The sequence below is a fragment of the Hypanus sabinus genome, chromosome 2 (genome assembly GCF_030144855.1).
Source record: "Hypanus sabinus isolate sHypSab1 chromosome 2, sHypSab1.hap1, whole genome shotgun sequence".
Taxonomy (NCBI): Eukaryota; Metazoa; Chordata; class Chondrichthyes; order Myliobatiformes; family Dasyatidae; genus Hypanus; species Hypanus sabinus.
Window position 1 is genome coordinate 72,530,276 of NC_082707.1, and position 18,981 is coordinate 72,549,256.

General features: G+C 38.5%; 1 long non-coding RNA gene across 1 annotated transcript in view; it reads left to right on the forward strand.

The window, feature by feature from the left end:
* Window positions 1–805: 805 nt before the first annotated feature.
* The window catches only part of LOC132379871 (uncharacterized), a 47,204-nt gene continuing 29,028 nt past the window's right edge, over window positions 806–18,981 (forward strand). Inside the window, exon 1 of the long non-coding RNA XR_009507552.1 lies at window positions 806–1,981. This is a non-coding gene — a long non-coding RNA (uncharacterized LOC132379871). The remainder of the gene's footprint in view (window positions 1,982–18,981) is intronic.

An 18,981-nucleotide genomic window follows, 5' to 3' on the forward strand; every position in this document is an offset into this window, starting at 1 on the left:
GTCAAACTTACCTATTTGGATCTCAACAGCTAGATCTCTCCAATACTGACAGGTGTCCTTAATGCTAACACTCTTAGCAACATGTTGCCTGTATCTATTTCTTAACCTTGTGTCCTGTTACCAGCATGTTCCTATTCAATCCACAAAGTTGAATGCATATATTTCATAGCACTATGACCAGCTTACTTATCCACCCTGCAGTTTCTACTTTAACCCATGGTTGTTGCACCTGTGCAAAGTTCTGCCGAAAGGTCTCGGCCTGAAACGTCGACTATATTTTTTTCCCGTAGATGCTGCCTGCCCTGCTGTGTTCCTCCAGCGTTCTGTGTGTGCACTTGCAAATCTACCTCTGGATCCCTCGAGCTGCCCCATTGCCAGCTACAACTCCTTCTCTCTCCTGACTGACCAATACCAATATATTTTACCTAAGGGATGCATGTGGATGCTGGAACAAAGTGTTTGAGTAGATTTCTCTTCTTCCTGATGCATCTGAGTCTTGGACTCCAGTTCATCATTTCTCTGCCGAGGTTTCTTGATCTGTGATGCTCACTGCAGACGGAATCACTGTAGTGATTTCAGTCAGTTCTAATATACTGCAGTCTCATGCCCCACCATACCAGTCTAAGAATGTTTATTTAGTTTAATCATCTATATTCCATGGTATCGGTACAGACATGTCACTAATTTTAATTAACCAGTTCTAGCTGATTACCCAGTTACTAAGAAACTTTCCTAATTGTTAAAAAATTAACAGTGATTCAAAATTAAACCAAAACATTTTAACGACATGAAAAATTTAATCGGATTTTCACCTATATTTGTTAACAGTCTACACCACTGTCAGAACACACACTGCAAAAACATTGATCACATAAAGACTGACATAATACAAGTGTATTTATGGTTTGTCCAGCATCTGCAGATTTTCTCGGTTATGGTCTATATTTGACATCACCACTGGAAACTTAAAAAAAATCTTGTGTATTTAAAGTAACAACTTAATATTATTAAACAAGAAACTTCAGACTACCTGCTAATATTAAATCCTTAGCTGAGCTAACCTTAGCTGTGAGTATCTGGGGCCAGGTCATATTGATAGCTATTAGATATCAAAGTTTCTCTTGTCACTACTGCCATTAGAAAGGAGTTACAGTCCCACAACAACTGGCTCCGGAACAGTGATTGTCCTCCCCTCTTCAACCATCAGGCTGTCGAACCACAGCAGATAACTTCTCTGCCTCACTATTAAGGAGTCTATAATTTGTGTTCTCAATACTTATTGCTTATTTGTTTATTTATTTATTATTATTTTGTTGTATTTTTATACTTTCTCAGCTCAGGCTGGTAAAGTCTGAGGTACAGGCATAGACAAGCATGCTCATTTCTCAAGTGCTGGGAACTTTTGGATAATTCTAGAGGTGTTTAATAATGCCGCTTTCTGGAGATTTACATAAATATTGCCCTGAAGGCCTAATTGCTATTTTTATTTATTTTGTATTTGCACTGCTTGTTGTCTTTTGGATATAGGTTGTTTGCCCATCTCTGTTGTATGTGTTTTTTATGGATTCTATTGTGTTTCTGTTATTACCGTGAATGCCTGCAAGAAAATGGATCTTAGGGCGGGATATGGTGACATGTGTATTTTGATAATACATTTACTTTGAACTTTGAATTCTTGATTCTTTTTCGGGTGATTCTCTCCATTTACTTTTCACTGATCCCGACGTTCTGCTTCGTGAATTTATTTTGAAACAGACTTGTACTTATCACTTACAGGGTAACTGCCGGGATCAACAGACAGTGTTGCTGTTTTAGAGCTCCAGACACCCTCATTGGTGCCCTCTGTAGTAAATGACGAGTTTACCTATTCTCCCTCTGCAGCGTGGGTTTCTCCCGGTGCTCCGGTTTCGTACCACCCCCACCCCCGACCCACCCTCTGCCGTCCCAAAGACGCGAAGGTTGGAGGATTAACCGATTACTGGTAAATACTCCCTTTTTTGGAGCGAGAAAAATATATTGAAGATGAATTTGGTGAACTTTAGTGAAAGAATAAAGTGTAAAACTGCTGGGAAGGAGGGGAGAGTGCAGCTGGTGTGATTGTTGTTGGTCGATATGGAGCCAGAATTTGGACTGTGACATGAATAACTTAAAAAGATTAACAAGGATTTATACATATATGGGTTAGATACAACGGTGACAAGTTAGTTTAAATAAAAGTGGTAAAACCGGGCATTTGCTGCTGTAAAATAGTACAGCTATATTGCAGAGCAAACTAATGTGCGTGAGAGTTCCGCTGAATGCTGGTAGAGCCCAACGATGTCTCGTAGACGTCCATCTGGATTTTCAGGTCTGGGTTTTGCTTAGTTCGACGCAGTTCCTTGAAGGCATAGAAATAGTAAATCGCGTCCAGGCAACTATTGACATTGGCCAAGTACAAAGTATAATGCGCGGCGCCGCGCAGGAGTTCACAGTAACGTGCTGAGAGGAAACCATTCACAGTCAAGGTGTATAACAGTAGAACAGTGTGATGGGGTGTGAAACAGATCAGGAAAGTGAAGAGATTTGAAAGGAGGATTTTGATGCATTTATCAGTGCACTTGTCCTCGGTCTCACTGGTTCGATCCTTCAGGGTGTGGATAATGCGAAGGGCACAGAATAGCATTGTGAGCGCACAAATCAAAAACAATGCTTCCAGTGGAGCGACGAAAGAAAGGTCCCAAACTTCTGGAGATATATTGTAAAAACAGGACTCCGACTGACTTTTGTCGTAGACCTGAATGGTACATAAAGACACGACAATCCAGATGACGGCACAGATTCCAGCGATGACTCTGGGGGATGAGTTAGCTCTGGCATTGAAAGGATACACGACAGCGACGTACCGATCCACACAGATTAGAGTTATCACCAGGATACTAGAGTAAGTGTTCACGAAACTCAAAGACTCAAGAAATTGGCAGAAAGTTTTCTCCATTTTCCAGCCTCGCTTTCCCTTGACATGGAAGGCGTAGACTTTGAAAGGCAAAATGAAGAGCAGAAGGATGTCTGAGATGACGAGATTGACAACGTAGATTAAAGGTTTAGTCCGCCGTTTTATATGACAACATATCATGCACAAAGCTGCTCCATTCAACATTGACCCGATAAAGAAGGTCGGCACAGTAAACAGCAGCAAAATTAATCCATGAGCAGAGTCCGAGTAATTCCCCGAGTGATTTGTACAATTCATTGCTGGAAACTAAAATGGACAATACCACGTCAGAGCTTTGACAGCTTTTTTCCGATCAGAAATCATTTCAGCATATTGCCACTGCCTAGTAATTCGGTTCCATCCGATCCTCACCTTCCTACAAAAGGCTGATGTACACCCACTCTCACCTGTAGTCGGATCTGCCTTCTATATGCTTCAAAAGAAAACAGCAGAGTCTCGAGAAGCGCTTCAGTTGGCCCAGCTGTCTCACATGGTTTCCAGGACCCCGCTCTGAATATTTTAAGTACGAGAAAGGTTTATCTTAAGATCGTGATGTTGTTCCAATCAAAGGCGCTGCACGTACACCAAAGTCCGAGTCATCTCCGGTTCGATCTCTAAAGCTTGAAAGACACTTCATGTGAAAGCAGCTCGCGTGAACATTAGGAGTGCGAGTCGATCGCGTTGAGGTCAGCCCGCCAGAAAGCTGTCTCCACTTGGCAATTGATTGTTTAAATTTTGTCACGTTCAGATAATAATTGCTTTTCATTCCATCAAGGCTTAAAACAATTTTAATTGTCAATTTGTAATCCCGCGTCCTTTCTATTAAATAAAACAACAAATTAAATTCTATTGCCAATAAATCAATAAAATAATTATATCTTCAGAAAGTTGTGGGGACATCAGACCCAAAACTCTCAGAAAGACTATTAGAAAACCAATTTAGGTACAAGGGAATATATAGATGCTGGAAATCTTGAACACCACACACCAGATGCTGGAGGAACTCAGCAGGTCAGGCAGCATCTATGGAGGCAAAGGAACAGTCACGTTTCAGGTCCAGACCCTTTATCAGGTTTAGAAAGGAAGGGGACAGCAGCCAGAATAAAAAGGTGGAGGAAAGTGGAGGAATACAAGCTGGCAGGTGATGGGAGAGTTGAAGTGAGGGGATGAAAGGGAATGTGTGAGAAGCTAGTTGGTGATAGGTGTAAGGGGTAATGAGCAGATCATGAGAGCTGAGGAGAGGAAGGGAAGGGATGAGAAAATGACCAGTATGATGGAAAACAAATGAGGGGGAGATGGAGGGGATCGATTACGAGTGAAATGATGTTCAAGAAGTTAGGTTGGAGACTACGCAGGCGGAATATAAGGTGCCGTGGTTCTAACCTGCATTTGGCTACATCGTGGCCGTAAAGGAGGCTGTGGACAGACTTTCCGGTGTGGGAATGGGAAATGAGACTAAAATGGAAGCCCAGAGATCCTGGCTGCTGTGGCAGATGGAGTGAAGGTGCTTGATGGAGCAGCCCCACAGTCTGTGTCGGGTCTCAGTGATGTAGTGGAGGCTGTGCTGGGAGCAGCAGACGCATGTTTTGCTACAATAAGTGTATGGGACACTGGAAATATGTTGAATTTCCCCTTGGGGATGAATAAAGTATCTATCTATCTATCTATCTATCTGTCTATCTATCTATCTATCTATCTATCTAAGAAAGGACCCCGAAAGTCTGCAGGTGAAGTATTGCCTCGGCTGGAAGAACCATTTAGGGCCATGAGGGGGACGGAATGTTGGAGCAGGTCTAGCACTTGGCATGGTTACAGGTACAAGCGCCAGGAAGCAAATTGGTAGGGAGGGACAAGTGTAATCATGAACTGTGAGTAGTATGAACATGAAGCATGAGAAGCAGATATAGATTGATATATCTATATCATATATAGATATAGATTGTCAAGGATATTCATAACAACATTGAAAATACATTTGGATAGGTACCTGGAAAGGTTTAGAGCAGGGTTTCCCAACCTGGGGTCCATGGACCCCTTTGTTAATGGCACGGTTTAGAGGGATAGGTGTTAAATGCGAGAAAATAGGACTAGCTCAGAAAAGACAATTTAGGCAACACAGATGAGATGGGTCAAAGGGCCATGCTGTATGACTCTATGGCTTTACATGTTGGCCTCATTGCAAAAGGTTTTGAGTGTGGGAGCAAGAATTTTTATTACAAGTGTATAGGACTGATAAAATCACTCCTGGAGTATTGTTTACAGTTTTGATCACTGTATGGAAGAAAGAATACACACTGAAAGAATAAAGCAAGGAGTGATCAAAGAGATTCCTGTAAAGTTAGGACCATTATATGAGGAGAAATTGGATGGATTAGGCCTGTATTCATTACCGTTTAGAATAATTCCATTGAAGCTATGGAACCAAGTTGCTGATGATATTTAAGAATGAGACGGGTAGATTTCTGGACACAATAAATATTACAAAGAATAGAGAGAGGAGCAGCCATGATCATTACAAATGATGGAACATATTCAGAAAGCTAAATGGCCTAGCTTTATTTCTTCATTTCTAGGTGACAGTATCTCATTCCAAAGAGGTAGGTATAGATCAGAATAGATGGGCAGTGCTTCAAGAAAACTGGCATGTGGCTGCCCATTGTAATTGAAGAGGTGGTAATCCATGTAAAAGCACAGTGTTCCACTTACCAGAGACAAGTGGCCTCCATGGTAGTAACCTCTAGATTGCTACCTGTGCCATGTGACAGTGAGGGTAAGAATAGGATGAACAAGCAGGATAGACAGAGGAGAATTGGCTGATGTTGTGTAAATGGATTTCAGATGGCCTTTGACACTGTGCCACACATGACGCTACTTTAAGAGCCCATGGTATTTCAGGAAAGATACTGACATGGATAAAGCAGTGGCTGACTGGCAGGATGCAACAAGTGGGAATAAAGGGAGCCTTTTCTGTTTGGCTGACAGACTATTGGTGTATCACGTGTTTGTATCAGGACCGATTCTTTTTTATCCTATATGTTAATGACTTGGATGATGGGATTCAGATTCAGTTTACTGTAATTTAGAAACCACAAATGCAATGCAGTTAAAAAATGAGACAATGTTCCTCCAGAATGTTATCACAAAAACGCATGACAGAACAGACTACATCAGAAAATCTACATAACATTTGGCAATCCCCAATCCAGAGTCCGGAGAGGCTGCTGCGTATTAATATCACGCTACAATCTAGTGTGTTCCCCGGAAAGGAGCTCCAATCCCACCAAACAAGACCAAAAACTAAACTACAAGACCTGCACAAAACCACAGTTACAACACATAGTTACAACAGTGCAAATAACAGCATAATAGATTTAAAAAAAAGAGACCATGGGCACAATAAAAATAGTCCAAAGATGCCAAAAGATTATTTGTTCGAAAGAAACCACCACACAGTTTCCAGAAGTCCCCAGGTTCCCAACAGACTCGTCCTCTCACGCCACCGGCAGAAGGGAGTACCCCCACTATGGACCTCCACGGCGCTGCCCGACTCAACCTCGCAGACGCAGCACACAGTGAAAACAACCTGGTTGCAGTGGACCGTCGCAGAGTCCGTCGAGCCTCCGACCATCCCCTCCAGCACAGCTTCTCCGAGCACCATCCTCTGCCGAGCGTTTTAATATGGCCCCGCCAACGCCCATCGGCAATGCAACCCCGAGGACAGGGGACCTGTTCTTCCCAGCAGAGGCCCGGACCTCACAGCAGCAGCAGCAATGAAGAAAGTCTTCCTGAGATTTTCAGATGTTCCTCTGTGCTCCCATGTCCGTTTTTCAATTGATTACGATTGCGCACGGCACGTTGCTTCACAATAACAGATAATCAGCTCCGGAGTGGCCGCTGCAAGCTACCGTAGTGCCACCATCTTGGATATCATCTTGGAATTGAAGGGTTTGTCACAATGTTTGTGGATGGTACAAAAATAGGTGGAGTGGCAGGAAGTTTGAGTAAGTAGAGAGGCTACAGAAGGACTTACACAGATTAGGAGAATGAGCAAAGAAGTGCCAGTTAGAATACAGTGTCCGGAAGTGTATTGTCATGCGCTTTGACAATGAAGCCATCAATGTTCAGCAGAAAGTGGTTGCTCCATGCTCTCCTGAAGTCAACATTCAGAGACAGGTTGTTGGCTAGTCTGTTAGTCGCTGCACCTCCTCTCCATGCTGACTCGTCGTTCTTGCTGATGAGACCCACCATGGTTGTGTCATTGGCGAACTTGATGATGTGGTTCGAGCTGTGCGTTGCAGCACAGTCATGGGTCAGCAGAGTGGCCCATTTCTAAGTTACTGCAAGGGGCTCTTTCTTTTTTCAGTATTTTATTCAGAAGAAAAAACAAGATTTACAGAGTGCAACACATAGATACACCTCAACATTAAGTGTGTACATTCATATATAAAATTGATCAAAATGTTATAGCATATCACATAAAGGTATGCCACTCCATAATCAAAAATTTAAAGATAGGTCATACATCATAAAAGAAATTTTTTATATAAAAAAATTCAACCCCCTACTAACTACCAAAGTAAAAAGCTGATGGATGATTAGGAAAAAAACATATTCGCTAAAGAAGAGAAGATAGAAATATACATAAAAGTTTGTGCACTGTTAAGCTTTATAAATTCGAAAAGTAATTTAGGAAAGGTCCCCAGATATCATAAAAAGATTGTTTCGAATTTAAGACTGAGCAGCGGATCTTCTCTAAATTTAAATAAGACATAATATCACGTAGCCATTGAAGATGTGTAGGAGGGGTAGACTCCTTCCTCTGCTCTCCTTGCTAAAAGAGAGGTAAAAACTAAAACCTGTAGGTTAGGAGTATTTAAAGTTATATCTTCCTTTGCAATAATACCAAACAAGGCAGTAAGGGGATTTGGGTCAAATTGGACCCTAAAAAGTTGTGAGAATGTATGGAATACTTCCCGCCAAAACTTTTCAATTTTAGGACAAAACCAAAACATATGAATTAAAGAGGCATCAGCAGAGTTGCATTTATTACAAAGTGGAGAAACATTCGGATAAAAACTGGACAACTTCTGTTTAGAAATGTAAGCTCTATGAACCAGTTTAAATTGTAGAAGGGAACAACGAGCACAGAGAGATGATTTATTAACCTGTTTAAGAATTTTATTCCATCTGTCATCAGAAATCTGACAATTTAGGTCATCCTCCCAAGCTTTTTTTATTTTATCTAAAAAGTCTTGTCTAGAATCAATCAACAAGTTATAGATACCAGTAATAGAGCCATTAGCAAAAAGTTTTAAATTTAAAAATTTTGTCCAGTAAATTTTTATCAGGACCTATAGGAAAAGTAGTTAATTGGAAATGTAAGAAATCTCTAATTTGAAGGTATCTGTAAAAATATGTTTTTGGAAGTGCAAATTTAGTTGACAATTGGTCAAATGAAGCAAGAGACCCTGAGATAAACAGGTCCCAAAAACACTTAATACCTAGTTCATCCCAATCCTTAAAGACTTTGTCAGTCATGGAAGGGATAAAAAAAAAGGAAAATGGGAGATGATAATGAAAAATTTGCTAAACCAAAAAATTTTCTAAATTGAGACCAGATCCTTAAACTCTGCTTAACAATTATATTATCTGTTGTTTTATATGCTGAAAAAGAAGAGTATGATCCAAGAAATTCCTATAGAGGATTTTTTTACGGAATTAACTTCTAAGGAGACCCATGATGGGCAATCTTTACGATAAATATAATAGGACCAAAAAGTAATATTCCTTATATTGGCAGCCCAAAAGTGAAACTTAGAATTGGGCAAGGCTAATCCACCCATCTCTTTATTTCTTTGTAGGTAAACTTTACTTAAACGAGCTTGTTTATTATTCCAAATATAAGATGTTCAAATTGAATCTAAAGAATCAAAGTAGTTCTTAGGAATAAAAATAGGTAAAGCCCGAAAAAAATATAAAATTTAGGAAGAATCTTCATTTTAATCAAATTAATTTGGCTAATTAGCGATAAAGAAAGAGGAGACTATTTAGAAAGCGTCTTTTTCACAGAATTCAATAAAGGGTTTAAGTTTTCTTTAAATAAATCCTTGAAGTTTTTAGTAATTGTTACACCAAGATATGTAAATTGACTTGTAACGACTTGGAATGAAAATTTGGCATTTGATGACATTAGGTCATTTAAAGGAAATAGCTCACTTTTATGTAAGTTCAGCTTATATCCTGAAAAATAACTAAACTGGGAATTTAAAGAAAGAACCAAAGGTAAAGAAGTTTCAGTGTTAGAGATAAAAAGTAAAATATCATCAACGTATAACAGAATTTTATGAGTCATACCTTCGCTTAGTATACCAGAAACGTCCTTAGATTCTCAAAATACTATTGCTAAGGGTTATATAGCTAAAGCAAAAAGTAAAGGACTAAGAGGGCAACCTTGTCTAGTTCCCCGCTGTAATTTAAAGGGCTTAGGAATTTGAGAGTTAGTAATAACCTGAGCAGTCGGAGACAAGTAAATTAATTTAATCCAACGAATAAAATTAGGCCCAAAATTAAACTTTTCTAAGGTCTTAAAAAGATAATTCCACTCAATCCTATTGAAGGCTTTTTCTGCATCTAAGGATAATATACACTCTGATATTTTTTTGGATGGTGAATATATCACATTCAATAACCAATGTATATTAAAATATGAGTAATGATTTTTAATAAATCCTGTCTGGTCATTTGATATAATAGATGGTAAAATATTTTCAAGTCTAAGAGCTAAGATTTTTGATAAAATTTTTGCATCAACATTTAATAAAGAAATCAGTTTGTATGAAGAACTTTCAGCTGGATTTTTTTTAAGAATAAGAGAAATAAAAGCTTCATAAAAAGATTGAGGGAGTTTACCTGATTTAAAGGACTCTGATAAAACAGAGGATAAATAAGGTGTGAGTAATGTAGTGAAAGTTTTATAAAACTCCCCAGGAAAGTCATCAGGTCTGGGGGTCTTACCAGAATGTAAAGCACGTATAGCCTCAGCCACTTCTTCATTGGAAATAGGCTGAACTGTATTAGGCTATCAGCAGACAATGTAGGAATGTTGATATTACTGAAAGAAGCACTCATGTAAGTATCATCTGAAGAAGAGTCAGATTGATACAACTTAAAGTAAAAGTCTTTAAATACATTGTTGATTTCATAATGGTGGGATATCTTAGTATTATTATCTTTAAAAATTTCTGTTATTTGATGATTAACTGGAAAAGATTTTAAGCAATTGGCTAATAAACTACCTGTTCTATCCCCGTGAATGTAAAATTTGAGTTTTATCTCTCAACAGCTGTCGTTCAATTGGGTAAGTCAGCAGAAGATTATACTTGGATTGGATTTCAATCCGCTTATTATATATACTTGGATCTGGAGATAGAGCATACTTTCGATCAAGATCTTTTAATATTGCTGCTAGGTCAGACCTTTCTTTGTCAGCTTTTTTCTTTATATAGGTAGAGTAAGAGATAAGTTCTCCATGAATATAAGCTTTAAAAGTATCCCAGGCTATAGTACCAGCAGTATCTCCTTTAAAATTTTCTTTAAAGAAAAAAGTAATATGATTTTCCAAAAACTTTAGAAAATTTTTATCAGATAACAATGATAAGTTAAAACGCCAACTTCTATTTGATACAGAATAAACAGGTAATCTTAAAGCCAGAAGCACAGGTGCATGATCAGACAAAGAAATCTCCTTATAATCACAGGATCATACCAGTGGAAGCAAGTTTCTATCCATAAAAAAGTAGTCAATCTGAGAGTACATGTGATAAACCTGGGAGAAATATGAATATTCCGTTTCTTGGGGGTGCAAAAATCACCACACGTTGAGAATACCACATTGAAATAGAAAAGATTTAAAATGTAGGACTGATTTATTAGTGACAGGGGTTTTACTTGAAGAGCGATCTAATATAGGGTCAAGCCAAAAATTAAAATCTCCACCCATCACTAAGGAATACCGATTCAAATCAGGCAGAAAAGAGAAAAGACGTATAAAGAACTAGGAGTCATCTGTATTTGGAGCGTATACATTCGCAAATATGATTAGTTTATTCTCAAGACTACCCAAAACAATAACAAAATGGCCATTTGTATCAGAAATTACATTATGTTGAATAAAGGATACATTCTGATCAAACAGGATAGAGACGCCTCTCGATCTAGATTGGGAGGGTGAGTGAAAATGTATACCCTTCCATCCGTTGAAAGAATGTGAAATATCATCTTTACAAATATAGGTTTCTTGAAGAAAGATTATATGAGTTTTAAGTTTCTGGATATAAGAGAAAATCTTTTTTCGTTTAACAGGGTTATTTAGACCTTTCACATTAAAACTGAGTATATTAATAAAAGAATCCATCAAGTATCCTTTAGTAATGTATAAAAGGTTATCACAGACATGTAGATAGTGAATAAATAAAACAGTAAAAACATCCAATCAGCTTTCTGGAAGAACCCATTTCCCCCCCTCCCTCCCCCCAAAGAGAGAAATCAGCCAAGGGAGGCCGAAAACTAAATTTAACGTTCCCAACCCAAAACTCTGGTGACTCCAGAAAATATATATGTATAGCTGTGCTGAATAAACAATTGTAAATATATATATATATACAAAAACAAAATATTAAAGTAAATAAGTTCGTTATTTCCGAAAAAAAAATCCATGGGAAGATATAAGTATTAGTCTCGGTAAAAAGGGAAGACAATAAAATCAAATATTAGTAGAAGCCAATAAGGAAAACAACATATGCTTGCAGGTGCAAAAAATAAGAAATATAGAATACTGTATACTATTGAAAAACAGTAAAAGACCGAAAGGTGTATAAATAATCAAAAGATAGAAAAAATCAGAGTGAATTTAAAGTAAAGCAAAATACCCTATAGTTTCATTCATTCCTCAGGGGCTCTTAATAACAAAAGCTCTGGAAAAAAAACTAGTGTGCTGTAGTCACAAAGTGATTATAGCAGTGTGCCTCATGTTGTAGTGTGTGAAGGAAGAGAAGTGGGTGCAGTTACTGCTACAAGAGAGAAGGTGCTCAAAAAGCTGAAAGACATAAAGTATATAAGTCACCCGGACCGGAGGAACTGCACCCTAGGGTCAGGGCCGGATTAAAGTAGTGCAGGGCCTGTAGCATATGTTATAAAGGGGCCCTAAATTTTAAGTATTAAAACATAAATTATTTACTTACGTAGTAAAGTAATTCAATTTTTTCATTTGCTGTACAGCCAGATAGTATGACAACTGTCTGACACTTCAGTAATAGTATGTATTCAGTAATAAAATTACATGTAGTTATCAATTTCAAATGTCAAAAGTAACAAAACTACAATTTAAAAGTTACATTTTCTAGATGTAGCATGAGCAAATTTGTTGATGATACTGGAAATGTCTATTTCATGCAGAGGTTCATGTTCCATGCTCATTAGAGTGAGATTGTTCAATCTGATTTGACCTATGGTGCTCCTTGGTTCATTTTTAATCCTTTTCAGTTTTGAAAATGAGCGTTGTCCACTGCAGTTGGTAACCATGAGTGACAAATTGATGCGCAAGGTGCTTTCTACATTTGGAAAACATGACTCCAAAGAATTGTCAGTTATCAACGGTACAACTGTAACTCGACAAGGTCTTGTTTGGTGCCAATATGAGAAGCAAGATCAGTTTTCAACAGTTCAGTAAGCTGCACAAATTCTTCATCAAGACTTTCTTCCAGATCTTCTGGATATGATTTAATAAGAGTTGATGACCTCTTTACAATCTCTTCAGGTGTAAATGACTAACTGATGAAGGAATCCAAAAACACCACTCACCTTTAGATAAGCTTTCTGCCTTTTTGACAGGACAGAAAGCAAGCTGTCAGTAATGGCAAGAAATGTTTGACTTTTAAGCTTTTGAGAAGGCATTTGAGAATCAAGATGTGGTTCAAGAGTGCTGGAACCACTGAAATCTTCATACGTGTGATTTTGCTTGTGTTTTCTTCGAGTTTGTTGTTGATAATCTTCACACTTAGTCAGATCCTTGGCTTTTTGCTCAATGTGTTATGAATCATTATATTACAGAGTCAGTACACCCAGTGACAAGCTGGACTTGCAAACAATTTTTGTATAATGGCAGAGTAAGAATATAGTTGAGCATCATGTCACATTCAGCAATAATGCCTCAGTATTGGTTCTTTAAACATTAATTTAGATACAGCCCAATTAAAATGGAACCAGAGAGCATCATTATTATTCAGTTTGGTTACTGCACAGATGGAACTGAAGATTTCTGTAATTGTCCTTTCTCTTTCGCCTATAACTGGCTCAGAGCAGATAATTCAAGTTTGGTGATGATATGAATATAGGTGGAGGGACAAGTAGTTTTGAGGAAGTAGTGAGGCAGATTAGGAGAATGGGCAAAGAAATGGCAGGTGGAATACAGTTTCGCAAACCGTATGGTCATGCACTTTGGTAGAAGAAATGAAAGGGTTGACTATTTTCTAAAAGGAGAGAAAATACAAAAATGGAGGTGCAAAGGGACTTGGGAGTCCTTATGCAAGATTCTACAAAGGTTAACGTGCAGGACTGAGTCAAATCCAATGTTAGCATTCAGTTGTGAAGACCAGAATATAAAAGAAAGAATGTAATAGTCATAATGTAATAGACTTATAATAGTGCCGTTATAAAGCACCGGTGAGGCCTCACTGGAATATTTTGAGCAAATTTGGACCCCTTAACTAAGAAAGGATGAGTTGAAATTGGAGATCATTCAGAGAGGTTCACGAGAATGATTCAATAAAACCATAAGACATAGGAGCAGAATTAGGCCATTTGGCCCATTCAGTCTGCTCCTCCATTCAATCATTGCCGATAAAATTTTCCACTCTTCAGCTCTAGTCCTCGGTCCTCTCCCCATAACCTTTGATGCCATGTCCAATCAAAAACCTATCAAGCTCTGCCTTAAATACACCCAACAACCTGGCCTCCACAGCTGCCTGTGGTAATAAATTCCATGAATTCACCACCCTCTGGCTAAAGTAATTTCTCTGCATCTGTTTTAAATGGACGCCCCTCTATCCTGAGGCTGTGCCCTCTTTTCCTAGATTCTTCCACCATGGGAAGCATCCGTTCCACATCTACTCTGTATAGGCCTTTCAGCATTCAAAAGGTTTCGAGGAGATTCCCCCCTCATCCTTGTAAATTCTAGCAAGAATAGACCTAGAACTATCAAATGTTCCTTGTATGGTAACCCCTTTGTTCCAAGAATCATCTTTGTGAACCTCCTCTGAACCATTTCCAATGCCAGCACATCTTTTCTTGGATGAGGAGCCCCAAAATGTTCACAATACTCAAGTTGAGTCCTCACCAGTGCCTTATAAAGCCTGATTATTACATCCATTCTTATCACATTATCACATCCCTGCTCTTGTATTCAAGACCTCTTGAAATGAATGCTAACATTGCATTTGCCTTCCTTGCCAATGACTCTATCTGCAAGATAACCTTTAGGGTGTTCTGCAATGAAGAAGGGAGCAACCTCCCCATCCGAGATAAGCCCTTGCCTCAATGCAACCATCAGGGAGGAGATGCAGAAGCCTGAGCATGCACTCTTAATGTTCTAGGAACAGCTTCTGCCCCTCTGCCATCAGATTTCTGAAAGATCTATGAATTATAATTTGCTATTCCTTTTTGTGTACTATTTATTTATTGTTATTGAAACTTACCGTATTTTTTTTATATATTGTATTATACTGCTGCCCTGAATCAACAAATTTTATGACGTTTGTCAGTGATAATATACATGATTCTGATTTCTTGCATTCATAATTGGATACACTTCAATGTACTGTATTTTTAATAGCCAGAATTGTGCATCCAGCAGGAAAATTATTTCTGATTATGAAGAAAATTATCAAAAAAAGTCTAACCACCCTATGCTATGGTCTTCGATTCTTCTGACATTGCTTTTAGATGTAAGTTTAAAGGGTTCTCTGTGTTCCAGGAACATTAACATCTGAGCAAATAGAAACCTGAAGTAAAACAGAAAATTCAAAGGACTGATTTAAAGTGCATTTATTATCGAAGTATGTGTGCAGTATACAACCTGAGACTCGTCTTCTCCACAGACAGCCACAAAACAAAGAAAACCATGGAATCTGTTCAAAGAAAAAGCATCACCTCCTCCCTTCCAATGTGCAAAATAAACCAATCATGCAAATTGCAACAAGAACATCAATCCCTCCCCATGTGCAAAAAAAAATTGTGCAAAAAGCAATTGCTGGAATTATTTACCAGGACAAGCGGCATTCATGGAGAGGTAGACAGAATAATGTCTCAGCTTTATGCTGTTGCATCATAACTTTATACCCCCCCGACCTGTATATTTCCAGTATTTCCTGTTTTATGTCCAAGGAGTAATCCAGCAAGATGAGCCAATGATTAATTTAAAGAATTCTCACAGTTCACAAACAAGAAAGTATCAGGTAGTTGTGTTCTTCTGTCTTTTTTTGGTAAGAATATTGAGGCAAAATAAAGATTGTGGTATTCACATGGTGTTAAGAGAGAAACTGAATCATAATGAAATGTTTTAAAAGATTTTAAAAATCTATTATATTTTAAAATACTTACCTGAGAGATTACAATGATCATATAGAAAAAGACTCTGCTAAGTTGTAATGCAGCTTAGTTCAGTATTAAAGCTTGAACTGTTCCTTTAGTGTTATAGAGGAACATTTTGTAAGTATTTTACAGAAGAGATTTTGTTTAGATTTTAAGTTCATATCAATTGATAGCAGCAAAGACAATTAAATAGCACCCCCTGTGGGCAATCATTGGCAGCAACTACTGGATTTCTTGAACTCAAGTTCATGAACTCCAGTAGTTGCTGTCAGTACCACTGTCTTGCTAATAGCAATATCAAGTTCCATATTATACCATCATTGCAACAGGCACAGGGAGGCACTGCTACATCAAGACCATTGTAAAGTAATCATTAAAATATCTGTACTAGTGTCTGGAAATCAGCTCAAATTCTATCTGGACAGCTAGAGTATTTGAGTTACTTATTAACTCTAGAATGATAGGCCAACATCTGTACTACTGACTTCAAACAAGTCTCTGGATTCAGTAACATTCCTTAGAAAAGGTAATGTGGCATTCTTATTGAACAAATCTTTGTGTGACACACATGGTATGTTAAATCTTTCTTTCAGTTCCCAGGTGGTTTGGGATGGGCATCAGGTGCCTGGATGGCCAGCAACCTCCCCAGTCCATGAGTGCATAAATTAAAATGAGCACATATTTCAGTATCTACAATAGCAAATGGGAACTAAAGCGATCTGAACACAGTTTGCACTGGCACCAAATTGTTCTGTGATCAAAGTCTTTCCTGTCACATTTCTTCCCCATACGGATGTTTGGTCTGAACAACAACAAACCTCAGGAACATGTCTCTGTGCTTTTATGCATTGAGTTGCTACCACATAAATGGCTGTTTGGCATTGTCTTTCTATATATAAAAAGTCAGCACTGACTGAACTTTGGCAAAGTATCTAAATTCAAATTAAGAAATTTATTATATTTTCCTGAAGGTATGTACACTTAGAAGCCACTTTATTAGGTGGTCCATCTTTACACCTGCTTGTTAATGCAAATATCTATGCAGTTAATCATGTGTCAGCAACTCAACACATAAAGGCATGCAAACATGGTCAAGAGATTCAATTGTTGTTTAGACCAAACATCAGAATGGGGAAGAAATTTGACTTTGACTTATAGTTGTACCATGGAGAGCATTCCGACAGGCTGCATCACTGTCTGGTACGAAGGGGCTACTGCACAGGACTGAAAGAAACTGCAGAAGGTTGTAAATCTAGTCAATTCCATCTTGGGCACTAGCCTACAAAGTACCCAGGACATCTTTAGGGAGTGGTGTCTCAGAAAAGCAGCGTCCATTATTAAAGACCTACAGCACCCAGGGCATGCTCTTTTCTCACTGTTACCATCAGGTAGGAGGTACAGAAGCCTGAAGGCACACACTCTGATTCAGGAACAGCTTCTTCCCCTCTGCCATCCAATTCCTAAATGGATTTTGAAGCTTTGGACACAACCTCACTTTTTTAATATACAGTATTTCTGTTTTTGCACATTTTAAAATAATCTATTCAATATACGTACTTCATTTACTTGTTATTTATTAGTATTATTTTTTCTCTGCTAGATAATGTATTGCATTGAACTGCTGCTGCTAAGTTAACAAATTTCATGTCACATGCCGGTGATATTAAACCTGATTCTGGTTCTGAATGATAACTGGTGTCAATCAGGGTCATTTGACTATCTCAGAAACTGCTAATGTCATGGGATTTCCATGCAGAATAGTCTCTAGTGTTTACTGAGAATGGTAAAAAAAACAAATGGTGGGCAGCAGTTTTGTGGTGAAAAGTCAGAGCTCGGAGGAGATTACCCTGTCTGGTTCAAACTGACAGGAAGGTGACATTACACACATTACCGCAGTGGTGTGCAGAAGAGTATCTCTGAATGTACAACGTGTGGAAAATGGAAGAAAATGGTAATTGCAGCAGGAGACCACACTGGTTTCCACTCCTATGGCCAGAGTGTACGTAAAAAAAAAACTTTACTTTATGGGAAGTGATCTGCTTAGAACATAGAAATCTACAGCACATTACAGGCCCTTCGGCCCACAATGTTGTGCCAACCATACAATCTACTCTAGAAAATGCCTATAATTTTCCTATTGCATCGCCCTTTATTTCTCTCAGCTCCATGAACCTATCTAAGAGTCTCTTAAAGGATCTTATTGTATCCACCTCTACCACCATTGCTGGCAGTGCATTCCACATACCCACCACTGTGTGAAAAACTTACCTCTGACATCCCCTTGTATCTACTTCCAAGCACCTTAAAACTACACCTCTGGCTATCCACACGATCAATGCCTCACATTTTACTGGCATTGACTGCGAGGTTGCTGCACTGCTGTAATGCTGCATTGGAAATACTTAAGCTTTTTACCCCTTGGCGTTATTCAATAATGTATAGCTGCATGCAACTTTCATTTTGTAGCATTGCATGGAAGACTGAATTATACTGTCTCAGGAGCAGTCTCTCTATTCATCTTAGTATCCAGACCAGAATTTCCCCCGTGGAACAAGATCCCTACAGCCTGCATGTTTCTCCACCCATCCTAATCTTTAATCCTTTTACTCAGTCTCAGGACCCCAAAATTCCAACTCTCATCCTCCAGTTCCAGACTCCTGATTAATGCCCTGCTCTGAATCCAACTTATTTGCTTTGTTAATTCCAAATAATTCTACCTTCAACCCAGCTAGTGATATCCTCTAATTCTTCACTCTTCCTCTCTTCTCTAGCACCTACTTTTGACCCTTCTCCTTTTGCATGATTGGATCCGACTCCTAATTGTCCCTTTGCAACTCATCATTATCCTCCCACCATGATCCTTGATGGTTAAAACCACACCACGTTCCCTAAACTCCTAAAGGCCTGCAGCCCTGAGGATTGATCCCTTTCCACTTAGCTAAACAAATGCAAGGGGCCCGTCTATGCTCTTTCCCAATGGTCCTTCAGCACTAGTTGCGACCAGTCTGAGTGGATCCTGAAAAAAAAGGAAAGAGCGTTTGTTTAGTTAAGTGCTTATTTGTAGCATGCTTCGTTCTGCAGTTTTATAACTTGGGCAGATTTGATGAAGTACTCATTAAGTAAAAAGGATTAGTGAATACTTAGTATTGTAGTTCTGTGTTGTTTAGGGTAGCTTAGATAGGCATTTGTTTAGCTAAATGCCTGCTTTGGTGCTTTGCTATTCATTCAATGATAGTTAATGTGTGCACTTGCGATCTGTGTGTTCTGTTTCACTCACTGGATCCTCAAAATTGTTTCTACATTACAACAAATCACGATCATACAGTATATCCACTTCCATGCTCTAAATGGCACAAACCTCAATA